The 24,444-nt window shown below is 41.4% G+C and overlaps 1 protein-coding gene across 7 annotated transcripts in view; it reads left to right on the top strand.

Annotated features, from left to right (window-relative positions):
* Positions 1-24,444, top strand: part of ACSL3 (acyl-CoA synthetase long chain family member 3) — a 68,680-nt gene that overhangs the window by 2,323 nt on the left and 41,913 nt on the right. For 2 of the 7 annotated variants that reach the window (XR_011142937.1, XM_068955117.1), the window contains exon 1: positions 8,658-8,744. The gene's annotated coding sequence lies outside the window, so the exon portion shown is untranslated. Of the gene's footprint in view, positions 1-8,645; positions 8,745-8,810; positions 8,902-8,982; positions 9,068-24,183; positions 24,286-24,444 lie in introns of those variants that run through there. The other 5 variants (XM_068955113.1, XR_011142936.1, XM_068955115.1 and 2 more) reach the window with 5 other exon arrangements.

Genomic DNA, 24,444 nt, shown 5'->3' on the forward strand with positions numbered 1-24,444 from the left:
ATAGCAGTACTATCATGTTGTAGGATGACAACTGCCCGCATAGGAACACAATGGTCCTTGTCCACTCTGAGTATATTATGTCCTTTCAATGCTTAATTGGCTAGCAAAGACAAGTCCAAAATATAAGTTGTGAGTTGTTTATAGTTTGAGAGGATGAAGTCATGTTCCTTGTCTTCTTGCCAAAGGTAATGAATGTTTGGATCAGGGTTAGAATTTCCTGGCATGGGTTGTCTCCAGAAAGGTCCAGAATACAGTATTTAGGAGGAAATACCGCTCATGTTTTAAACTGGATCCATTTCAAGACTTAGGACTTCTCTGAGTTATGATGTTCTCCTTCGAATGTGATAGTTTTTTTGTTTCCTAAGGGAAGGGTTTAGAGGAACAATCCCTTTAAAATATTAACTGCATGTAAAAAAAAATTGTTTTTAGTTTTTTACATATATTCACAGATATTCTACTTTCATTTTGTGAACATGCTCATGCCTTGGAAATACCAGAAGAGATAAGGAGTACATAATGCAGTATTTGAAGAACATAAATAAGATCCATTAGTTGATCAAGCAAGCGGTCTGTAGTAATGCAGATCGTGATGTTCAGGTGTCCTCATTTATGTGCTGTTAAGATAGCATGATTGTAGTCTTCCTCATGAGCTGGCTTCCTTAATCTTAATCCTTCTAATCCTTAGACCTTTCCTGCATCAGGTGAGGATGAACTCTCCATGTGCTCCCAGATATTACTGACCTATTTTCCCTAAGCCAAACCACCCTATATCAGAACTCGGTGTTGTGTCACTTTAATTATCAAAGAGATCACACTATCTTCAGTTATTTATGCCTTCTTAAGATTTACTTCAGGATAATGCCAATGTGTAGGAGGATTATAAAATCATACTTTATTGCACCTTCAACTATGAATTCTTTAATGAGACCTTTTTCTTAAATTCTCCTGTTTTTATTCTCTGTATATTTTCTGATTTTACTTGTTACAGGTAGTATTCAGTTCTATATTTGTAGCTTTCTCTTATGCTTTTATAATATCAAAGAGGGTGTTAGTGTGTGTCTTTAGTGTCTATTTTAGTATTTGATTCAGCATTTTATTTTCTTTGGTTGTAACCTGTGATCCCTTTCTCTACTGTTGCAACAAGATACTGGTACATTTACTGGATTGCATTTACTCTCTGTTAGGCATACCAAATCTAGCTATTAGTGAAGTTCCATTTTATTGTGTGCTGTTTTTGATACCGGATTTTCAATCACTAAGTAACTGTAATGAAGCAAAGGAGTATGTGCATTAGTCCGTACTTAAATAATAAACTCCTCTTAGCATTACTGAAGAGTAATCTGAAGAGCGAACGTTCCCTTAAGCAGTAGGCTGTGTTATTTGTCTGATGCAAGCAGCAGAGAGCACTGTACATGTGTCACTGAGCAGATCTGATGTTCTGCTCATCGATGCCCAGAAGAGCCTAGGAATGTGTAGGCCCATGTATAACCACTGGTTTTACACACGTACACGTGTTATAAATTAGGCTTTAAGGAAATAGTCAACTTTTTTTTCCCTCACACCCCCTACTGGTATGTCTCAGGTCCATTACTTTACTGGTGCGCAGCCCCAGTGTCTCTGAAGTGCTTCACAGATGTTTGATGAAAAAATCCACATAGTTTGGCTTACTCAAATATAATAAACTTGCAAAAATTGTCAACCAGCAGACAACGTAGCAGTGGTCAGCATGGCCCATAAAATAGAACGCCTCTGCTATATCCCTAAATTTTTGAAAGATTCACTGTCTGAACTTAGTCAAATCAGTGTGATGGCTTACTTACCGTACCTCTGGAAAGGGGGAAATAGTTGCTACCCTCCTACACAAAGCGAACTGAAAGCTGTTCTTTTGAAGTTTCACAACTTTGTCCTAGCATTGCTCCTCTTTAGTATAAAGGAAGTGCAAGTGTGCCCAGTGAACTTAATTTGTGCAGACTACATTTCACGGGTATTAAAGCGATGTATTTGTTTGTTACGCCAATGTGAAATCAGATACAAGTGTTAGGATTCAGACAAGCCCAGATTCAAAACCACTTTCATGTATGAACACATAACACAGTTTGAATAATCAGACTCTGAATGTATTGTTCAAGAGAAGCGTTGCTCCGAATCTGTAGAACGTATTCTGTGAGTCACAAAATGCTTGTTGCATACCAGATGCTTTCTTTTTCAAAATGGATGCAGTAATTTTGTTTCCTGCACATCACAAGACAAAGAGCGCAACTGTCTATTTCTATATGGAAGTCTTGACTTTCTTTTTGCACGAGTAACTTCTCTATAATCAAATGTTTGTCAGACCTGCAGTGTATGCATCCATTGTTTGAATGATTTCAAAAATTTATAGTTTAGGCAGGACTAAATCTTTTCAGTCAATAATGTCATAAAAATATGATGAGGTAGCAGTGACTTACATCATAAAATCTTTGAGCAGGCTTAAACCCGTTCTAGAGACATGGTACATTGCAAATGTGAGTGAAGGAGTTGCATCACAAATGCAGTTTGCGCAGAATACATGTCGTTTTCCTCAGATAATCTCAAATAACCCCAGACAGTAAGTTGCCGGGTAACATAGTCTGAGCAGCTGTTTGTGTGCAAACACTGTGGAGGGCAGGTAAGACTGGACTCAAACATGGCCTTGGACCTGCGCTTGACTGGCAGCGTAGGTATATCTGGATGTGTTTATGGTCTATTTGATGATTAAATCACGTTGTAGTACATGGGTCACTCAGAGAGTCTTTGGAGCCTTCTTTCTGCAGACTCGAGTTACTGCTCATTGTTTGATGCTTTGGATTCCTCTTGGCTGCCTTTGATGCTGTCAGCTCAGCTGTAAGATTTCGTTGGCCTAGAAAATGACACGAGGCTTTTTGTGCAAAAAGTTCAAGAGCAGAATTAAATTCTATTTTTAATACTGCCTCTGATTTTCCATTGGTGACACAATTTCTCATAGTATGGCAGTTCGAGAGCGTGGCAGTGTTCCAGACTGTGCTTGGAAGGTTTTATTATAGCTCCTAACCTATTTACATGCTTTCCTCTAGCTGGAAATTTCAGTGTGTGTGTGTGTGTGTGTGTGGGAGGGGGAGGGTATCATACTATTAATACCTAGATAGCACTCTGATTTACTGCGGTAGGTTGGCAGTGTATCTGTGGTATTAGAAAATACAGGAGGGGAATTTAAAGAACTTCTCAAAGCTGAATAAATGTCTAGTGATAATAAATTTTACACTATACCCTTGATCACCTTATTATCAATGTCATCAATTTCTCTCTGCTAAAAGTGACAGTGCATATTAGCACTGGGCATGACCATATTACCACACGTTGTACTAAGTAATTAATCATTTGGGGCATGTTGCTACAGTTTGCTGCTTTCCAATGTAAGCTTAGAGACTTACTCATTCGTTCCTTTATTTGGAAACAAAAAGCTTCTTATATAAAAATGAGTCAAATGTACTGATATGTAAGTGGAGGCTATTTAGCATTGAAATCTCATGCTGCTTTCTCTAGAAAAAAATGGCCCTCTTTTAAAAGAACACCCCAACATTAACAGTTCTGAGAATGACCAGTTTAGGAGCACGAACTCCTGCTGCTGCCAGAACTCTCCTCCCAGCTGGCTTTCCCTGCCACTTTAATATATTAGTTCAGCCGTCTCTACATATTAAGAGGATTTTCAAATGCCACACTACCAGGAAATATTTAGAAACAGAATGTTACAATGCCAATCCTATCGTTTAATTAAAAAAAAAAAAATCAAATGGTATGATGTGCCCCTTTGTTGAAATGGTTTTTGTTTGTAAGTAAAGAAATCGAAACCAACCTATAAGCGAACAATTTAATAGCATTATCATTTTTTTAGTTAAAATTCATATAACTTAGTGTGAGTAATACTGTAGCAATTTATAGCACTCAATTATTTAATCAGTCATGGATAAAGTTTGCTAATTGTACAGTCATTTACTCTTCCCAACTTTGAAGGCTCACAATGAAATATATTCTATCCAGACCAAGAGCTTTGTTCTGCACAAAGCTTTCTTTAATTGTCCCTGTTCTCTCACACAAGAAGTCAATTTAGGTTTTATTTTAGCCGTATGTACCTTCCTGAAGTACTTAACTTTCTTTGTGTCCCTCCAGGGATTTTTAGCTAAAACCTCTCACATCTGTGATATCAGTGATACTGTTTTTTTCCTCTAGCTTTTTCCTGAATATCAGTACGTAGCAGTCTGTTCATCAACGATTAATGCCAACCTTCCACACACATTTACCCATTCATAGATTCTCTTTCATAAGTGCAGCTCTTAGTGGGAGGTTTTTTTTTTTTTTATACCCACTGGACATTAATTTGAATTGGCCATATATAACCAGATAACATTGGTTATCTGTTTTCTTTCCTGATGAGTCATTTAACTGTACTTCCAAATGAGTATTTGTATAAGATAACTTATGAACTAAAAACCGTTCACTGTTATTTACTACTTGCTATTCATTCTCTGTTGTTGATCAGACCAGATGGCACAGTTTCTTTCTCCTTGAGTGGATGCCCACAGATTTTTTAAAGGGAGAGTGAGAATAGCTAATCAGTCTTCCTTATTGCAAATTTAAAAAAATAAATAAGCGTTTGTGAATATATTAAGGTAATTAGTAGGGCCCATGAATGTTTGCACAAATATTCCTTCTCTGCCTGAATGTTCCAGGGTGACGTAAGATCTTCTTTGCTACCTTTAATTGTGATGTTGTGCTTTCTTCTTTAAAATATAAATCGATGAATATTCAAACTTGTCAGTTCGGACCATTGAACGTGGTTTTTGTAGTGAAGGTCAAAGCCTTCCAGAATCACTAGTGTGTGTCTTGCACAGTTTAAATTTCCAACTATAAACATAGGTTATCAGTCATTTTAAATGTGATCGTTGTATCTATTATAAATCCCCAAGATCTTTGGTTTCCCTGCTGGATATTCAGCATAGAGCCATACAGGAAATAGTGATACAGTATAAAACACACATTATACAAAAATCTTCCAAACCCCGCAAAGCCCTACTCTGTACGAAACTACATCTAAGCTACAAAGGTATGGTAAAATCCTGGAAATAATGAAAAATGGTAAAACTCTGTCCATGCTGTATATAAACATTAGGAATCTATAAAGAGGCTCGGCGGAATACCAGTAGGAATTGGTTTATATCAGCATGTTGTTGTACTTAGAGACACCTAAGGTTTAAATATATATCTAACTGTGAAGTTGCTCAGTCAGCACGGACTGCAGACAATCGTTCACCTCTGCTACTGAAATGAGTTAGGAAGGACAGGAGGTGCCACACACCCAGGCTGTCCAGCTCGGACCTCTGTCTCCAGCAGTCGCCAGCACCAGTGTATAGCACCAGTGTATAGCACCAGTACACAGCAAAGTTTAAGAACTCTTACCATAGATTAATGTGATTTGACACAATTTAACCTTCTAATCCCAACTACTTATAAATAATTTTAAATACTAATGAATGAAAATCTTGTTAGCATTTGCTAGTTACTTCCAAGTATTTTCGTTGTTTAAACTTACTCCTATCTAAATTAGCTTAAGATCCATGTGATGGACAGCTTTCTAGGGTATAAAAAATACTCTGTAAAGAATGTCTGATATGTAGTCTTGCACCTAGGCAGATCCTAGCTGAGTTAGGCTTCTTGGTCGTTTGGGAAGCAGTTAGTATTTCTAGTGCCCTGGAAGTACTTTCAGCTGCTTTGGTTTCTGTAACAAGGTAGCAAACAAATCAATTACAGGCTGCTCTAGTAGTTTGGGTAACTTAGGAATTACCTCACTCCAGACAAAGTCAGTAAGAACTGGGGGAGTTCAACACTGAAGGCCTTACAATATCTGAAAAATACCTTGCTCGAGAGCTACGTCACCATAAACTCACTATTTACCCTTAGATTATTAGTGACACGGTCACAGCTATGCCCAACTGGAATAAAGATAGGCCCTAGTCACACAGTTAGCTTTTGTATTTCACGTAACTCAAAGTCCAGGCAAGCTTAGAACATGCACAATGATGCAGCCTATAATAACGCTAAGGGTGAAATGCAAAGTTTGCAACAAATCCACATTTGGAGTAAAAATGTATTTGGAATCTCCCTCTCCTAAAACTCGGTAGTCCTCAGATCTAGTGCTTTAATATGGGGCCACATTTAATTTCAAGTTGTGGACTCTGAGCTTCTCAAAGTGAAACTTTTGGCCAAGTATCGCTCAGCCAGTTGTGATTACCTGGGAGCACACGAGAGCAGGGAACTAGATCTGATGCTGAGCAGATAACCGGCTGAGGGGCTCTGCTCCACTCTCTGCTATCCAGGGTTAAATCCCATCTTCCTTCAGGTAAAATAGCTTTTGTAGAGTTATCATGAAACTTCCTTGCTTTGAATGAAATTTGCAAGATTACACGTCACAAATCTAGGATTAATTTCATGGAATCATTTCATTCACACTGTATTTATTGTCTTAAATCCGTGTTGCCTCTACCAGTTTAAGCGAATCTGGTGACAGAAAGTCATTTGAACTCCTTGCTATTGGAGGCATGCCCACATTTTCCATCTTCAAAAAATGAGTGTCTCCCTCTTCTAAGTGTACTGTTTTATTTCCCAATGATGTGAAAAGTTTAAACAGAACCTTTTTATACTCCTACCCGATTTCACCATCTCTTACCATCATCTTACCTACCATCTCTTTGGCTGTGTAGTTCATGACATTAATAGCTCAGAAATCTCCTGGGTATAACGTTTTCCTGCTTTTCAGAATTGCCAGTTGTGACCTCTTCTGCCCCAAGTCTAAACACCTGGAAGCATTTTTCTTATGGTAACTGAGATGACTTATTTCAGATGGTTTTTGGATTAGAAGTGCATACCCTGTCACCTTGCTTTTAGTAAGCGTCAGCGTATTCCCTGCCACGCTGGGACTCAGAGAGTCCAAACTGACATTGCGTATGACCACATGTAAACAGTGCTCTTCTTTGGAAAGATGGGGTATTTAGGAAGGGAAAGGAGGAAGAACCACTTGTTGGACGTACTGCATGCGCTGTGGTCAGCTGCATAGTTTATGAACGCTGCAAAGCAACTCGCTCCCGAGCAATCTGTCGGAAAGCTTCTGTGCCGACGGCGGCCCTTAACTTTTAGATCCTACTCTCCCATTCCATGTATTTTGCAATGCAGGTCTACGGGCTGCTCAGATCCAAGGGCTGTGCGAGGGACCTGCGCTTAAGGAGGGAAGCGAACCTGACCCTTCTGGCAAGGGTGGCTGCCGCCAGCACAACCATGCAACCTGCTTTAATTAAATCTTTACCTTGGGCCTTGAAACCTTGTTCCCTTATGCTACTTTTATTTTGCTTCTCTCTGGCAGGTGCTCATTTATTTTGCCTCTCAGTGTTCAGGCTAAATTAAAATCTTTAATTCTAACTGAAGGAACATTGGCAAGGTCTGAATGACTCAATGTTGGTGAAAGAGGTCCTCAATAATTCATAGATATGAACCTGGCCTAGAGCAGTACTAACTGAAACTTGCTCCATATGATGCCAGCTTTGATGATAGTTGGTGTGGAACAAGTTGAGCGGTCTTGATTAAGTTCTGCTGGCCCAAAGCTGCATGTCATAAGCCTCTGTGACGACGGGCTCTAACGATGCCTTTGCTTAAAACCTTAACGGTAGCCTCAAACTCTGGAGTTCTTGCAACAGCCCTGGATTTTACGACATGACCCGTGCAGCTAAAAAGGCTGAAGAGCCTCCGCAGCGCGCCGGGGTGCGGCCCAGCTCTCCGGCGCGTGGCCTCACCCCCGTCCCGTCCCGTCCCGTCCCGTCCCGCAGAGCTCGCTGGAGCTGCTCGCGCCCCTTTACGCCGAGAGCCGAGGTGGTACCGCGCTCCGTCCTTCCCCCGCTGCACACCTGAACACCCCTCTGGCTCCTACAGCTCACAGTCAGAACGACTCCTCGTGAAGAGCCGTGCCAGTGCAATGATTTCCCTAAAAATAAGTTACTAACGCTCGAATAAGGCGGCTTGCTGAAAAAAGCACATTGCTGCGTAATGCGGCTCCAGCCGAAACAAGGCTACAAGTTCATATTTTTGCACCCCAGGCAAAACTAACTTTGCACATGGCCTATAAATGTACACAGTTCCCCATCATTGCGGGAAGCTCCCGTCAAAGTGAGGAAGATAACGGCAAAGTAACGATAACGAACATCAGATGTAATACAGGTCAAAGGAACGCAGATTAACGTGTGAGGAGACTGGACAGCGCTGCCGTGTAACGGCTCCCACGCTGACAGGTGACCCCGCCGCCGGGCGGTCCGGTCCGGTCCGGTCCCGCGCGCCTCAGCGGCGGCTGGAGGGCGGGGGCGGGGGCGGGGGCGCGCGGCCCCACCGAGGGCGGGCACGGCGTGACGCCACCGCCCCTCGGGGCCGCCCACCGCCCCTCGGGGCCGCCCACCGCCCCGCGGCCCCGCCCCGCCCCGCCCCGCCCGCCAGCGCGGCGCGGGTGACCTGTAGTAACCCCCGGCCGGGCTCGTGCCCCCCCCCTCCTCCCCCCGCCCAGCCCGGCCCCGCGCGCCACCGCGCTCCGGCCAACCAGGAGGCGGCCCCGGCGCAGACGGCATGAGCGCGCCCGGCGGCGGGCTGCCGCGCGGGGCCTGAGCCAGCGGCCGGGGCGGGCGGAGAGGCCGCGGCGGCGGCCGCCGAGGGGCCCGGTGAGTGCGGGGCCGAGGGGGGCGGCGGGGGCGGCTGCGCGTTACTGCGCTCCGCCGAGCGCGGCCGGCTTCCGCTCGGCGCGGGCCGCCGCAACGGGCGGGCGCGCGGGCCTGGCGGCGGCCACCAACGGCCGCGCGGCAGCAGCTGGGGCGGCGGGTGAGCGCGGGCGGCGGCGGCCCGGGGCGCGGGGAGGGGGGGCGGCTGCGGGGCCGCGGCCGGCCGAGCGGGGCGGCCGCTGCGTGCCCGCGGCGGGCGTGGAGGTGGCGCGGCAGCCGGGCGGGGGCGGTCGGGGGGAGCGAGCGGCGGCTTGACGCGTGAAACGGTGAGCGTGCGCGAGGCGGCGGCCTGGTTCCGCCCGCGGCGGCGGCGGCGGGGGGGGGGCGGCTGCCTGCGCGGCTCGCCGCGCTTCGGCCCCTGGGCGCCGGAGGGGGCGCGAAGCGAGGCGTGAGGCGGGCGGGGGTCCGTAGCGGCGAAGCGGGCCCGGCGTTGTGGGCCCGGTGCGGACAGCGCCTTTGGGCCGGCCGGGCTGTGCGAAAGGCGAAGTAGGTGTCGTTAGAACACCCCGAACCTTGCGCGTTGTCAGCTTGGGCCGCGCACAAAAGCCTTTTGCACGTAGTCTTCGGTTTTGCGGTACGGCTTAGAGCCTGTACGGAGCCCCACTGCGAAACCAGCACGGATAAAAGTGACTTTTAATCAGAATCTGCAGACGTGTTTTACTGTTTTTCAGGCTCACTGCAAAATATTTGTTACTTGGTGAAGAGGACACACTTCAGCATTAAATCAAGTCCCTCATGAAAGCTAGCAGAGGGTTTTTTTTTTTTTTAACGTAACGTGTATTGGAGAGGGAAAAACACGTCGAGGTTATTTGAGATAGTTCTATAAACAGGGTGAGGTCCAGTGTGTGGGGCCGCTGTAAAATCTTTTTAAAGTAAGCAAACAGTAATCTTCTGGAAAAATTAAAACCCTGACTTGAATAGAAACAGTTGCAAGGAAATTAGCTAATGTACAGTGCCAGCTTTTTTTTTTCTTTTTAAAGTTTTTGAAGAAAATAAACCCAACAATCTGTATCTATTTTGTACATTGCAGTGTATAATAGCCAGCATATATGTATTTTTTTTAAATTGAAAGTATTGCATTTTATTAAAGAGTACCAGATTGCAGAGCATGTTTTCTGGCCTATGAAATAAATTTGCTAGAATCAAATATGAAATCTCTGTAGTTAAAAAGCTGAATTCTCTAACTAGGAAAGTGTTGTTATCAATACAGAATTTCTGAAAAAGAGCGAAACCAATAAACCGGGGTATTTTTGCTGAAGATGGAAATGAAAACTGCACACGTTTATAGATTTTTTGCATAGCATTAATGTTTTTCAGTATTTTAAAAAGTCTGTTAAGGGTAAGGGTATTAATTCTTACTCAAAATATTTTAGAATATTGCAGAAGTCTTAAAGGCGATTTGAACGGTCATGAAGTTTTTTTGTGATATTGCTCTAAGCATCGTGTAAAGAAAAATTGCAAAGTGAAACCAACAAGATTTGACTGGACTTAATGAGATTTTTGTTTGATTCTTTTATAGCAACAGTCTTTCCCCAAACTGGACCTAGCGTCTCACTATGTAAAACTTCACTGTGGCGGGTGACTTTTTTTTCTGGGTCTAAAAAGTAAAAGTCAGAAGTGGTAGATGCAGTGTTAGGTCTGGATTATGTCCTAAGAGGAAGATAATAATCTCAGTGCGCCCATAAGACTTTATGGTTATAACCGTCTGCACCGCTGTGAGAGCAAGAGCATCATTATATTTGCCTGTTTTGTGTGTTCTGAAAAGTTAAGGGAAGAAATTGTTAAGTCTGATTCTTCTTTGTCCTGTGGATTTATGATTTCAGAAACAGTTGAAGCTAAGCATTGTGACCCAAAGGGTTACTTTTCTTTGCAATCGTTCAGTACGTTTTTTATTGTTAGTCCCTAGAAAGTGGGGGTAGATCCGAATTTTATACTTTATATGTTCAGTCTTGATACCTGTCTGACAGCATGGAGTGAATCTGATGGATCTGGGGATCCATGTGCTCGAGATTTCTGAAAACCATTACAGACCCAGCCTGTGGAATAGATACCCTCCATGCTCGCAGGTCAGGAGAGTGGGCATTCTTGCTAATGGAAATGGTATCCCTTGGAGAGAAGCATATCTACCAAATTTATTTTAAAATACTGTATTTTGTTGATTCTCAAGAAGCTACCATGTGGTTCTGAAAGATGTCCCATCTCCAAGGTTCCCATTCTACTCAATAGTGAAAATTATAAACCCTAGCCTCAACCAAGCATGACATCAGCAGATATTCTGCATATTGATCTATGTAACTTTCCAATTTATGTCACTGTTATAATACCAGAATGCCTATGAGAAATACATTTATTTAATCAAGAGATCTGGATCATCCTGAACCCCCGGAACATCAGGCTGATATTTACTGGAAAAATGATTCATTTTGAAGAACTACAGGAAATGTGTTGATGCTTGACTGAAAGCACTTTGCTCCTCCAGGACTGGTGAGCATTAAAGCCATTTATCACCCAGCCCATGTTTAGTGCCAGTTTAGGGCTTTTATTCTTGCTTTGAGCAGGCCAATGAATGGTTTGAACCATAATCATATTACAGATCAAATTTTTATTAGTGAATCTACCAGACAGCTGGAACAAAGCAGCACACATGGCTCAGGAGAAAATGTGAGGGAACTAGGCATAAAGCATCCTTGTTAAGGAGATCCAACTATGGCATAAATTTTCAGAAGGGAGCAGGAAGAATGTAATCCTGAATTGTTTAGAAACTTACATTTTCTTAAAAAGTGTATTTTTTCAAAGGGAGAGTAACTCAAAACCTATCCTACCAAACAAGCCTTCACCTACTGCCACAGTGACAGAGTCAAAAGAATAACGCAGTCTGATGCTGCAACATTATCATGCCTTAAAGACTAAGTTCAGATGGCCTAAATTCCACTCAAGACCCTTTTCTCAGCCAGTGGAGAAATCTAGGTGTTTTTGGAGAGTGATTCAGAGAGTTTACGTAAGATGCTGAATGGAGAGCTGCCTGAAAGCCAGCTAATAAGAAATAAGAGGCAGAAGGATTTATGTGGAATTTAGGCCATCTGAATATGGCCCTAAGATGCGACTTAGTACTACTAAGTAAGGTGTATTAACACTAAGAAGTCTTGGCTTCAATTTCTATCCATTTTGTCTGCTGCTGATTTCTAAACAAATTTGCCATTTAAACAGCTACTTAGGGTTAGGGGGTTCCTAGCTTTGTTTCCTGGCATAGGAATAATCAGCCCCTTGCAGCAATCCAGCTGGGGTCTGACTGGCTTGGGGGGGGGCAGCTCTCCTGAAAAGGCCCTGGGTCTTGGCAGACAGCAAGCCGAGCAGGAGGCAGCAGTGTATCCTGGCAGCAGGGAAGGCCAACTGCATCCTAGGCTGTGTCAACAGGAGCACAACCAGTATATTGAGTGATTTATCCCCTGCTGCTCAGCACTCATTAGACCGCATGCACAATATTGCATCCAGTTGTACTGCCCCCCCACTGCTACAAGACAGATGTTGATAAACTGGAGTGAGTTCAGCAGCAATCTATCACAGTGGTCTTTGGAGCTGGAGCACCTGCCCTATGAGGAGGGACTGAGGGAACTGGGCCTATTCTGCTCATCCTGGAGATGAGGAGGCTTTGGGAGTGCAGTGTTGAGGGGGGGACCCTAACAGCAGCCTTCTGGTACCTATGGGGAGATTATCGAGGAAGTGGAGCCAGGCTATTTGCAGTGGTGAGTGGTGGGAAGACAAGAGACAGCAGGCATAAATTGAGACAAGAGAGGTGTTTTTGGGTGTAAGGCAGAACTTTTTCACCATGAGGACAGTCAAAACAGTGGAACATCCTGCCCAGAGATTGTGTGGTCTCCATCCTTGGAGGTTTTGAAGAACTGACTGGGTAAAGCCTTGGGTAACCAGATCTGATCTCATAGCTGACCCTATTTTGAGCAGGAATTTGAACTAGAGACCTCATGAGGTTCCTTCCCGCCTGAATTATTCTACAGTTCTGTTTAGTTTCTGCCCACAGACCTGTCATTTGGCCCAGAAGTTTCTGAGATAGCTTATTTGGAACTGGGTGCAGTGTAGCAGTTGCAAGATAGAGTTTAATGCAGGTTGATTTATCATACTTGGAGGACTATAGCAAGTATTTGAGTCAATCTCAAGTAGCTCTCCAATGGCAAGGCTTTATTTGTTTAATTTTGCACTTGGAGTTGAAAGAAGTTCTCTTCAACCTGAGGTCTGAAGCTCCTTCATGATTTGCAATGTAGTAAGGTCAGAAGAACTCTTGAAGGATTCAGAACCAGCTTCAAGATACTATTTGGGATCCAACTATTTTGAGGATGTTGAAAGAAATCACTTAGGCCAGCATCCTAATCATACCTCCTGAATGACTATTGCTAAATCCAGGACTATCGGAAGAAAATAATGTTCAGATCTCCTAAGGAAGCTGAGATCTCAAGCTGTATTAGCTTTTAAATCGAACAGGGAAAAGCGCTGCCTACCCAACCAAAATTGTTTTAGAATCAGCCTGTTTTAAAACTTGCAAGGGTCTTTACTGACCTTTGAGAAGGAATTATTCACGAATGTCTTTTCGTTCTCTAAGCAAGTGTACAGCTGATGGGAAGTCCAGGTACTGACTTACTGTCTGTAATCCCGCAGAAGGAGGAGGAAGCAATGTGTCAACATACATGCATTGTGAAGTTGTGTTCCTAGCAGTGTTCATGAGGGTTGTTAATTACCAAGATGTGCTAGTTAATTACAGTTTCTGATAGGGGACATACTGGCTTGTCTGTTTGGTGAATTTCCTGAAAAGCAGGGAAGATGGCCAGAATGATCACAAGTTAATGAGTTACAGATTTTTCACCGGGTACAGCTCATAAACAGCAGTCACAAACTGCAAGCCTTTTCTCGTTTCACTTGAAAATTGGAAACCTAGTGTCTCGTTTTTGCTAGGTACTGTATAAATATCATCCTTACCTTGTATGCTGGTTTCTACTAGATGACGCCAATATAAGACTGGGGTAAAGGGTAGAAGTGATTTGCCAAAGATTAAGCAACAGGGTAGCAGTAGAACTGTTCTTTCAGATCCAGTATCCCATCTATTTGCTGCATCACTATCCTTGTAGAACATAATACTCCTCCTAGGATAAACTCGTAATGATACTCTGAAAAGAAAACAACATAATCTAGAAACAGTTTTCCTGCATCTTTAAAGGAAAGAATCTTCTGCCTTTCCCTTTCTGCGCTCCAGAACAGAAAATGGGATCTGCTCCATTTTGCTCAGGTTTGCTGCTAAGAGACATGCAAGAAACCTGGGCCATCCACAGGAAGGTTTTACGCAGGTTCAGTACCTTTCAACGGAAGAGTTCAGGCCAGTTTGTGCAATATCATGCATCATTGTGCATGATGACATAAGGTTTGTTGGATCAGACATATGGTGTGAGTTCTATGAACCAAAGTTTTTAAGGCGGTTCCAGAATATGTTCTGTGAAACAGTGGAGCATGGTTTGCACTTGTGCTACGAAACCATATTAAAATTTATGAGCTTGTTAGTTCTGTAAGAACCTATAAAAAAGTTGGAAAGAGTAGCATGTGTGTTAAGTAGTTTATAGGTGTTTTTCAGAGTTACCTGTATGTAACTTGTGTTTGGTAAAGAGGATTCCTACAGTCTATGTTTTAAGTGTGTATGGGAAAGGCAGAAGGGAAGAGCAGAGAAGCAGGAGGTTGTGAGGGCTTTTCTGGCAGGATTTCTTACCTGGTTATGTTCAGAGATGCACAGCATATCTGCTTTTCTTTGTCTTCTAGGCTTTGTAAGGGTTTACATGTTTGAGTGCTGAAGAGAAAAGGGATAAGGCAAAAGGCGTGGGAGGTGCAGAGTGGTCCCCGTAAGGCTAGGTTGTGAAGCTTGGTAAGTGGTAATGTGACTTAAATTTGTTCTGCAGCAGTTAAGTTCAGTGTTAGGTGCAAGCTACTTGAAACGTTCTGTCTCTAGGACTTGTAATTCATTCGTAGCTGAATGTTTAATTATTCTGATGAAGTATTGCTGCATTGTAGTTTTTTAAAGAAGCCATGAGTAGAGAAATGATTTTCCTAATTAGCAGCTTTGAGACTTGTAAAAATATTTTCCAGTTTTGCAGTGGTGATAACTATATAGATCTTCTTCCTTGTAGAGAAAGATGCTTACGGAGATTCTGTCTAGTTCTCTGACAGTTTGTGTCAGTGGGTTAACCTAACAGTGTTCCAGACCTCCATGAGCGAAGTCCAAATCCGCTTCCCAATCAAGGTAGCAGGGCTGTGAACCAGTGTTTGTGTCCTAACCGTAGAACTGTTGTCTAACCCCAGCTATTAGTGAGTGTTGGAAGGCAGCGTAAAGATTTTGATCAGGAATGCTAACATAAAATGGACATTCATAAAGACATTTCAATTTTAAGTTTCAAAAACCTGTGATATCCCAATAGAAAGTTTTTATTAAAAAAAAACAAAAACTTGTTCACATCCTGTGTCATGAATTCAGTGTTGTGGGCCAGGTCCAGAGTATGACAGAGTAGAGTGAACTTCCAGCTTGACTTTTTCTTCTGTGCATCCATAGGTTTGTATGTCTAAGAGTAAAATGGTTAAAATTGTGTACATTAATTAGAACCTTACATTCATTGTTAGTGATTCTTCTGAAGATTTTTTAATGAAAGATGTAATTCGTTGGTTTTTTAAAATGCTAGTAACTCATGAAACATAGCTAAAATATTAATCTGACCTTCTGTATATAATACAGGCAAAATAATTTTACCTAAGAATATTTACATAATTCCTGCAAATGCTGTTAGTGCTATGGCACTTTTTTTTTTTTTTTTTTAGGTCCATGGAAACTCTACCCAATGAGATACTTGAATTTTTTGACCTCTGTATTATACAATCAGGGTCTAAGGGTATGTCTGTTTTCCCTGAATAGAGAAACAAGATTCCTTTCTTTTGCCAAAAACTCCATCTGCCTATTATGTATATACTGTTAATGTCTTAAATTATCTTCTGTGGACAGTTAGAGAGTTACCTCATGTACCTCGTCTGTGGACATCAGTGGATGTTGTCTTCTGATTTTCAGCACCTGGGTTGGTAACTTTTATTTTAAAGGGGGCACATAAGGAGTTGAAAGTCAGGATGACACTCTTGATGCTGCTTTACACAGGATAAAATGGTCTCTAATTTAACGAGTCCTTGTTTTGCATATATTTTGTGGTATAGAGTTGTAAGGCAGATTCGTAGCTCATTCTGCCTTGCTTTGCTTACAAGAAGAGAGAATGCTGAAAAGAGAAAAGATACTCTGGTGCAACTGGGGAAGAAAGGTTGTCTTGATGTTCTGTTACTTTTTAGGTTAGAAAATAGGATGTAATATCAAATGAGCAGGTTAGGCAACCTTATAGCTTGTATAAGTAAATTTCAGTGCTAGATTTTGAACAAAGGAGACCTTTCCCCAATTGGTATAGATAGGGAACCTAGATGCAGTAGTTCTTTAGGAAAGCATTGAATTTGACTGAAATGGTTTTTTTTCTTCCCTTTTTCTTTATTTTATAATATTGTAAGGCTACTAGATTGTTCCAGCTATCCTCAGAATTCCAGAGCAGCCAAGAGAAATTACTTTATAAAGTGGGTTGCAGCAAAGCAGCCCTCTGGTTAGTCATTCTGTAATTTAAGCTTTTGTGTGATTCTCCTCCCACCCCCACACACAGTTTTTTAGCGCAAAGAATGAATGTTGTCTGCTCCGTAAATACATGGGGTTAGGGCACAGGGAAGGAGGGTGAAACAATAACAATTGAAATCTACTTCTGTGGTAGCCTTAAAGAGACGTCATGAAGTGCTTAGTTTAGGAACCTTTTTTAGTCAACTTTGATGCTGCTGAGAACAGGACTCCGTATCCAGGACAAAGATGGAAGAATTCCTAACTGGCTTCCAGGTGTATTTGTGATGTTCCTATTTGGCAACTTAACATGCATAATGCCATGCTTATGTCCCTAGAAGACATTATTTGTCTAAGTCCTATTTCTCCTTCTTAACCTTACATGCAGCATTGTAAGTTTTGTTTAGTTTGATAATGGTTTGCTTCACGTGGCAAATCCTTTTTTGAAATTTGGAGTTAAATAAGCCAAGTGTTTTTTTAATATCAGGGTCTGAAAAATATTAGAGGAAAAGGAGAGTTTATGCATTGCAGTACAGTTGGAGTATATGTTCTGAATATTGAAATATAACTAATTTTAAACAAACTATTTATGTAAAAGCACAGCTTAGGAGACAGGGGTAACCATGTGAAAACCTGTGTAGTTTGATGTTTTGGAAATGGGTTTTCACAGAATATTTGAATGTTAGCTGTCTAATAAACAGGAGGCTAAGTTTTTGAGAACAGATTTATAACTTGCAGCAAAGGTAAGATTACAACAAATATACTTGAAAATTTCATATTCACAGCACTGCTTTCTGTATATCTCAGTCCTTATGGAGCGATTCGCTTCATGAGGTATTAAATTCCCAGTGAGACTTGTGTAAGTTTTGTTTTTAGGCATCCTTCCTGATTCTGTTTTTTCCAATTGCATGGTCGATCACAAGTGTTCCTCTTGCTTTTCTGCTTTGCAGCTGGCAGGGCGGGGAGGGAACCTCTTCATTAATTTAAAAGTGGGTGTTGCAAAATGTAGTTTGAAATGTGCACATGGAATTGGGAGCATTAGTACTTCCCAGAAATGTAGAGGTCCCCTCTGAGGGGCTTCCAGCAAGGCTCCCTGGCCGCATGAAAGGGTGAGTCGTCCTGTTCAGGCGATAGAGTTGGAACATACGTATGTACATTTGTGTGGGAAGTTGTTAGTTACGTTCTTTGTAATAAATCCCTCCAGGTGAGTGGATACTGTAATACTATAAAAAAACCCAAGCAGTTGGAACCTGAAAATTTATTTAGTCTTAAAAAGAGAAATTCTGGTGAAAATGTCAGCAGCTCAGCCTTTTAAATTAAGTGGTGAAACATCCGCATCTATCGCTTTGATACCTTTGACCATGCTGTGGATGTCCTTATTTCCTCCAACAAGTGCTGTACAATTCCTCTTGAAAGTATTGTTCATCTTGCTGATATTTTCCTGTGAGAAACTTCTCTGAAGACTTGGACTAAACGCCTTACTCTTTCCTCTGAGGCCTACAACATTGTTTTGTTTTCCCGCATTTGCTTTGTTGTTTGTCTTGGGTGTATTCATCTACTGCTTATTCTTTAAAGGTATTCTGGCTTGAAGTTATCCCTGACAAAAGCCAACTAAATGGAAAAAAAAGAAATCTGTCAGAAAGAGAGAAAAGACGTAATGTAAATACATGGACTTAGCAGATATCAGAGTAGGCCACCTGGTATTTTAGAAATGAATATAGGATAATGGGTAATATTTTTTTACTGTCACTACCTGAATTGTAATTACTCTGAAACCACATGAGAACATGTTAATGTTAGCGAAAACACAAGAAGTACCTTTTTTGGCTAAGAAAGTTCTGATATTGTTACGTTAATTTTTTTCCTGATATGACAAATACATGATTAAAATACAGTACACAACCAGATTTAAAATATGGTAGTAGAACATCTATTTATATTTTGGTTTAAAAAAAAACCCAGCATTGCAGCAAACCTGTTTTGCTCCTTAGCGTGTCAGGTTTCCCTGAAATTAGAAAACGCATCCGAGGATGCATTTTATAGAAGAAGATGACACATTAAACCATTCTGGTTGTTTCTTTCCATTCAAATGAAAGCAGAGTCTGCCTCCCAGTGGAAATATTTAGAAGGCCTGTCTCAAATGATCGGAAACGTGACTTTAGAAATTTAGAGTGCTAAACTGGAAGGGATGGGTAGGTGGTTATTCCACTTCTCTAGAAGCCAAAGGTTGTGAATAATAATGAAGCTTGTGTTGTTTTTTTAATTTTATGCAAGAGTTTTTCATATTGGAAGACTTTTTGTATTGGTGTTCCTGTTTTACTTCTCTTCCATGTTTCATTTGTAGTTGTGATTTAAAACCTCGTAGTGTACTTGAAGAATCATGTTTTTGTTTCGTTTTGAGAGTTAACATGCAGATACCAAAATTACTTTGAGATCTCATGCAGTAGTAATATGCTCTGTGCATTATATTATATTAATGTTTCTCTGACCCAATAAAAAATGAAAACATTTAGTTTGGCATTAAATACATCTCTTAAATGTTTTAATAACTGCTTATGAAAAGGAGTGGAAGGAAAATATGACAATATCTGATAAATCAAAGTGCCTGAGATGAGTAAGACACCTTTTTGCCATGAAGCAATATCATATAGTGGGAGGAGGAGGCCAAGATGTGGGAGCACTGGGCTGTGTTCCCGGCTTAACCATTACTTTGTTGACTGACTTTGGATAAATGATTTTCTGTCTCTGTTACCTTCTCTGCAGTAGTAGTAACAGTGATGTTAACTTCTTGGGAAGTGCTTTTGGTTCTGCTGACAATTGTTATCTTAAAGCTGTGTTTTATTATTCTTACTAGTAGAGGATTTATTTGTCAATCCATAAAATATTTAGCCTGATTTAAATAAGTTACTTTTTAAACTTATTTAAGGAAAGTAATTTTAAACTGTTTTGAACAGAAGAATTTCTGAAATGCAGAGTTGTAATGGGGTTTGCTTTTTTTCAGCTGATTTTAGTCTCTTGGAAGGGTATTTACCTGTCATAGATAATAGTAGCTTAGGAGTGCCTGTTAAAGTATTGCTGCTGAACTAGCACTGAACACAACTTGTTTTTATTTTTCATCTGGAACGGTGGTTAAACTTTAGGGTGCAGCCCACACAGTTGGACTCAGCACTGAAATTCCTGTGGTTTGGGGGAAAAGTAAAGCTGTCTACTGTGTGATTACTTTGACTGCCATTTTAGTCTTCAAATCCTCCAAAGTTTTACTGACTTGCTTTTATAAGAAGCAGAGGATAGGTTTAGATACCTGAGTCTCCCACTCTCCTGCAACACGCAGGGAGATCTCATAGAAGAGAGTCATGGAAGTATATAGAAGAGGCTGTGAGCAAATGGAGGGTTTAACACTTTTCTAGAAATAACTCGGTATACCTAGAATCTGCCTAAAAGAGAAGGGAGCTCTTTGCTTTCAGGAAATTTCAGTTGCTATCTAATTTAGTTTTGTGCCAGCAGATTTTTTTCTCTATTGTCAGTTGTTGTTAGTTTTTTCCCTCCTTCCTTCTCTTCCCGTTTATGCCATTGGGTTTAGATGGATATAAAGTGTACGTTACTAGGAGGAGAAGAACATGCTAATTCTTATATTTTTTATAATTTTTCTAGATATTAAGATTGCTTACTGTTTTCTAAAGCTTCAGTTAACATCGTAGGAAGTCTCTCCGTAGAATAAAGGACTTTTCATGTTCATATAACTCCTACCGTTGTAGTATCTTTGTGCCTAACAAATGCATACTATATTTATGCTAATAACATGTCTTCTGGCCATCTCCTAAGGAAATAGAAGCCTCATTTTATAAACGATGATTTTTGCATCTCAATTCCATTTAAAACCCCTTTGTATTAATAGGAATCTGTACAGCCTAGGTCTGAAGTTCAAAGGTCTTTAGGCTCTTGCTCTTGCAACTGCAAATGGTGAAATCCAAAGAAGTGTTTCCTGGTTAGTAGTGAGAACATGAGGTTAGTCCTCCGGCTTCCAGCTCTTCTCTCATCCCACTGCACTGGTGAGGAGAGTCACAGGATATTTCAGGTATCGGCCTGTGCTGATCTTGCTTCTTCTGCAGTTAAGAGCTGAACCAAGATCTGATTTACAGCATGACTGCCAGCCTGCTTTTTCCCCTTTCCCAGCTGTATGTTCCCTCTCCTGTGGTGGGGTTACAGTTTATCTACTCATAGTTACTCAATTTAGGATAGTGGAAAAATTCTTCTTTTGTAGTGTTAATTTTCTGTTGGTTTAGGTTTCTGAAATGTAAGTAAGTCTCAAGTGAGCACCAAAGCTGATACAAAGAAAAATTAACCCTCCTTCCCAAAGAAGGAGAAGGTTTAAACTTGATCAGCAAGCTAATCTGACTCATTCCTAGCCATATAAACACGAATGTGTCAGTGTAGCAGAGGGAAAGTGCTGGATTAGGTTTCGGAGATGAGCAATCTTTTTTAATGGCAGCGCAGTGTTAAACCTGCCTGAGCCAACTTGAAACAGCACCCTCAGGCTGAGCACTTCGTCAACAAGCAGGGCTGCACCAACAGCCTGTTAGTACTCCTCTTGGAAACGGGCTTGTTTCAGGTTACAGATGACATATCTTTGCTTGTTGTCAGTTTGTGCCGTGATGTGCACTTTCCAGAAATGCATTTATGCACAAAAGTGCCTGAATCACCATCAGAAATGGAGTTTAGTTGTGGAATTGCTTATGTTCAAATCTTCCAAAGGGAATTGATTGTGTACAGAGGAGTCAGAGTGCTTAGACGGCTTAGGGAATCTGTCTGCTCGTGTTTGTGATACTGAGCAGAGCGGAACAGAAGCATTAGATGAATTTCTCGGATTCTTTAAGAGTTGTGTGTGGGGTATGTAGTAGAACTGGAATCTCTAGGGGGATCTGAGCAAGGTAGTTTAAAATTAGCCTAGATGTGCTTACAAAGAGTAGTCATAGGTTCTCCATGCTTCCTCCCCAACTAGCGGAAAATCTGTGGCTTTTTGAGAGAAAGCTGCAATCAGTAGTAATTCTTATCTCTTACTATGTCTTTTTCTGTGCAAACTAGTAGAAGTTTACAACACGTGGAGGCGAGGAGGGCAAAGTCCAAGGAGAGTCAGAAAATCTCCCATTCAGCGTTTAGAATGGGAAATCAAGGACCAGAAATGAAGTGGGAATTAATTTCATTCTTGGTCTGCCTACTTGGAAAAGTTTGAAAACCTCCAGACTAGTAAGAAAGACTGTTATAGCCACACAGTCCTCCTTTTATCATTTTGACTTTCTTTAGCAAAGGCTTTTTAATAACCGTAATAAGCCACCTATAGTCAATAGAGATGTTCAAGAACGTACTGCTGACTGGAACTTGCTGTGGTAGGTTTTTTAACTCCGGTTTTAAGGATGGGGGCACTGAGTGCTAAGGTTATCTGTGTTTTTTTTGTTTTTTTTTTTTAATTAGCAAGCAGAAATCCTTTTGAACAGAGTTGCAGATCTGCCCCAAACTTGACATAAGATAGGAAGTTCATTTTAAACCAGGGCTCGAGGTCAGTCTGGTGCGGCTGTTTCAGAGAGGTCCCCGTGTCACCTAGCGGGCTCTGGAAAGGTCTCCTGTGCTCTGGTTGTGAACGCAAGGCCAGGTGCCGTCCTCGGCAAAGGTGACCGGGAGGGAGCAGGCCGCTCACAAGCCCGCAGCCCCGGAGGCGAGCCAGTGTTGGAGCTTGTGGGGGGGCCCGGGGCTGGCCAGAGGGGCACCCCTGCATCGCGTGGAAGGAGCCGCCTCACAGAGGGGTTTCCTGTTGCCACGACAGTGGTGCGCAGAGCAGGGTGCGCCCTGCGAGCCGTGCTGGGGATCTCAGGGTCCCAGCGGTGGGGATTGCACCGCCTAGCCATGGCAAGCGGCGTCATGGGATGACCTGGGTAGCTGTAAGTGTGCCCTGGCTTTGGGCTGCCGGCACTTCGGGGTCAGGGAGATCCACTCTTTAGCAATCAAAGTGTTGATTCCTGCCATTCCTTGGGGCTCTTTGACTCTTTTGTGGATTGACAGTGTTGCTGGGTTTTATGCATCATTACTGGTAGTAATTAATTTGGAAACTAGTTTTTTATCTTCACTAGCACCAGCACCTTCTCTTGTTTTCTTCATATGGCATGCTGTTTTTCTGCACGCTATGATCTGACCCTGTTGTTTGGGGATTAAATAATCAGTTGGTCTACACTGACTTCAGATCGCTCCTGAAGAGTTTTCTTTTTAAAAAAACATTTCTATCTACTGCACTACTGTAATTCTTTCTGTACATGGAATATTGCAGGATGTACAGTGTCATTTGAAGGATTAATTAACTTAATGGTCTATTGATGAGTTCAGTCTGATGAGCTGAAGATATGTTTATGTGCTTTTTTTCCCCCCTGTTTTGAAATAGCTTTTTCTTTTTTCCCTGAAAATGTTGTATGGAAATAAATGTAAACAAATGGGCTTGTCATCTTGCTTCTGTTGAAGAGGTAATAAATGACAGGGTAGTTTGTGAGCACATTCAGTTTTGCAGCTCCCCAGTGGACTTGGAAAGTCTAGAACTGACTTGGGAAGATCACAGAAATGCAAATGTGTGAGTTAAGTGCAATAGAAGTAAAAGCAGTCTCTAGCAGAATTAAATATCTAAAAGTGAAATTTTCTCCACAAAAAAATATTTGTAGTTTTGAGCCTTTTGAACATGTGATGGAGATCACGTCTGTATGGGCAGCTGTCGATAAAAATCAACTTGCTCTATATGATTGAATGCAGCTACGGAACTTACTGGGATTTTCTCTGCCATATATATCTTTAACTTAAGTGTTCCAAAGCCTTTTTAGTGCTATTTGCCTGATTCTTTAAATCTCTCTTAAAAAGTGTACTGTAAACTTCCCGTGTTCCTCCTTAAATTCACTTCAACTCAATCAGCCCTTGATTATCTAGGGAGACAGTCTGATAGTGTTGTACATTAAATGTTCCTCCTTTAAAGATAGTTCCAAGTAGGCTATATGGAGAGCCAGTTTTGGTTCAGTTAAACTTAAGTAGCTCATGTGCAGCACCACATAAATGTAATACTATTTCCAGGGCTAGTTTAGATGTTGAATTTCTTTTGCCTGTTAGACTTTGCTGGAGGTGAAGTTGATCATCCCTGGTACTCACAAGTTAACTTGATGTTAATTACTTAACCTACAAGTTAACTTGATGTTAGTTACTTAACCTACAACTCTCATGAACATATATTTATGGGAAGGTGTGTTAACTCTAAGTTAGTACTGGCATGTAAAAGCCAGATTGGTCCCATGAAAGGGAGCAAATGACATGCATCTGTCTTCCTGTCCCCTCCAACTGTGCCCATATTTGTTTTTTTACGTTATCTGAGCACTAGTATTCCAGTTGGTGAAGCCGTAACCTGTAATGCATCTCAGTTTTTATCCTGTCTCTTAATGCAATAGGCTGTTACTATGTTGAGTTAGATAAGGGAGTTTATGTATTTTGTTGTTACCGTTGTTGAATGCATGTACTTATATCTTTCTTGGAGGGGAAAAGTCTGATTATTCAGTTGCTGTTATGTGATGTGTATGCAGTCATGTGGAGAAAAATGTTGCCTTTATTTATTATAATGGACAAGTGAAAGTACAGAGGATATATATTTTATAGTTACTGTATTTAATTGGGATTTTCCCTTTTTAGATTTCAGCACAGTTGCCTGTGACAGCTCCTGTTGAGTAAACGGAGAGGAGAACTTTTATCAGCTGTTGTACCTGTACCTGCCACAATGAGAAGTTGCATAAGGTTTCTTTTTCTTGTTAATTCATACTTTTATTGTAAAGTAGTTGTTATAAGCAGGTCAATTAGTAAACACATTCCTCTAAGGATTTTTTCCTTTCTCATTTAACAAAAGTTTGCTCCTAAAACTGAAGGGTAGAACAGAATTAGTATAAGAAGTATACA

The sequence above is a fragment of the Struthio camelus genome, chromosome 9 (genome assembly GCF_040807025.1).
Source record: "Struthio camelus isolate bStrCam1 chromosome 9, bStrCam1.hap1, whole genome shotgun sequence".
NCBI classification, from domain to species: domain Eukaryota; kingdom Metazoa; phylum Chordata; class Aves; order Struthioniformes; family Struthionidae; genus Struthio; species Struthio camelus.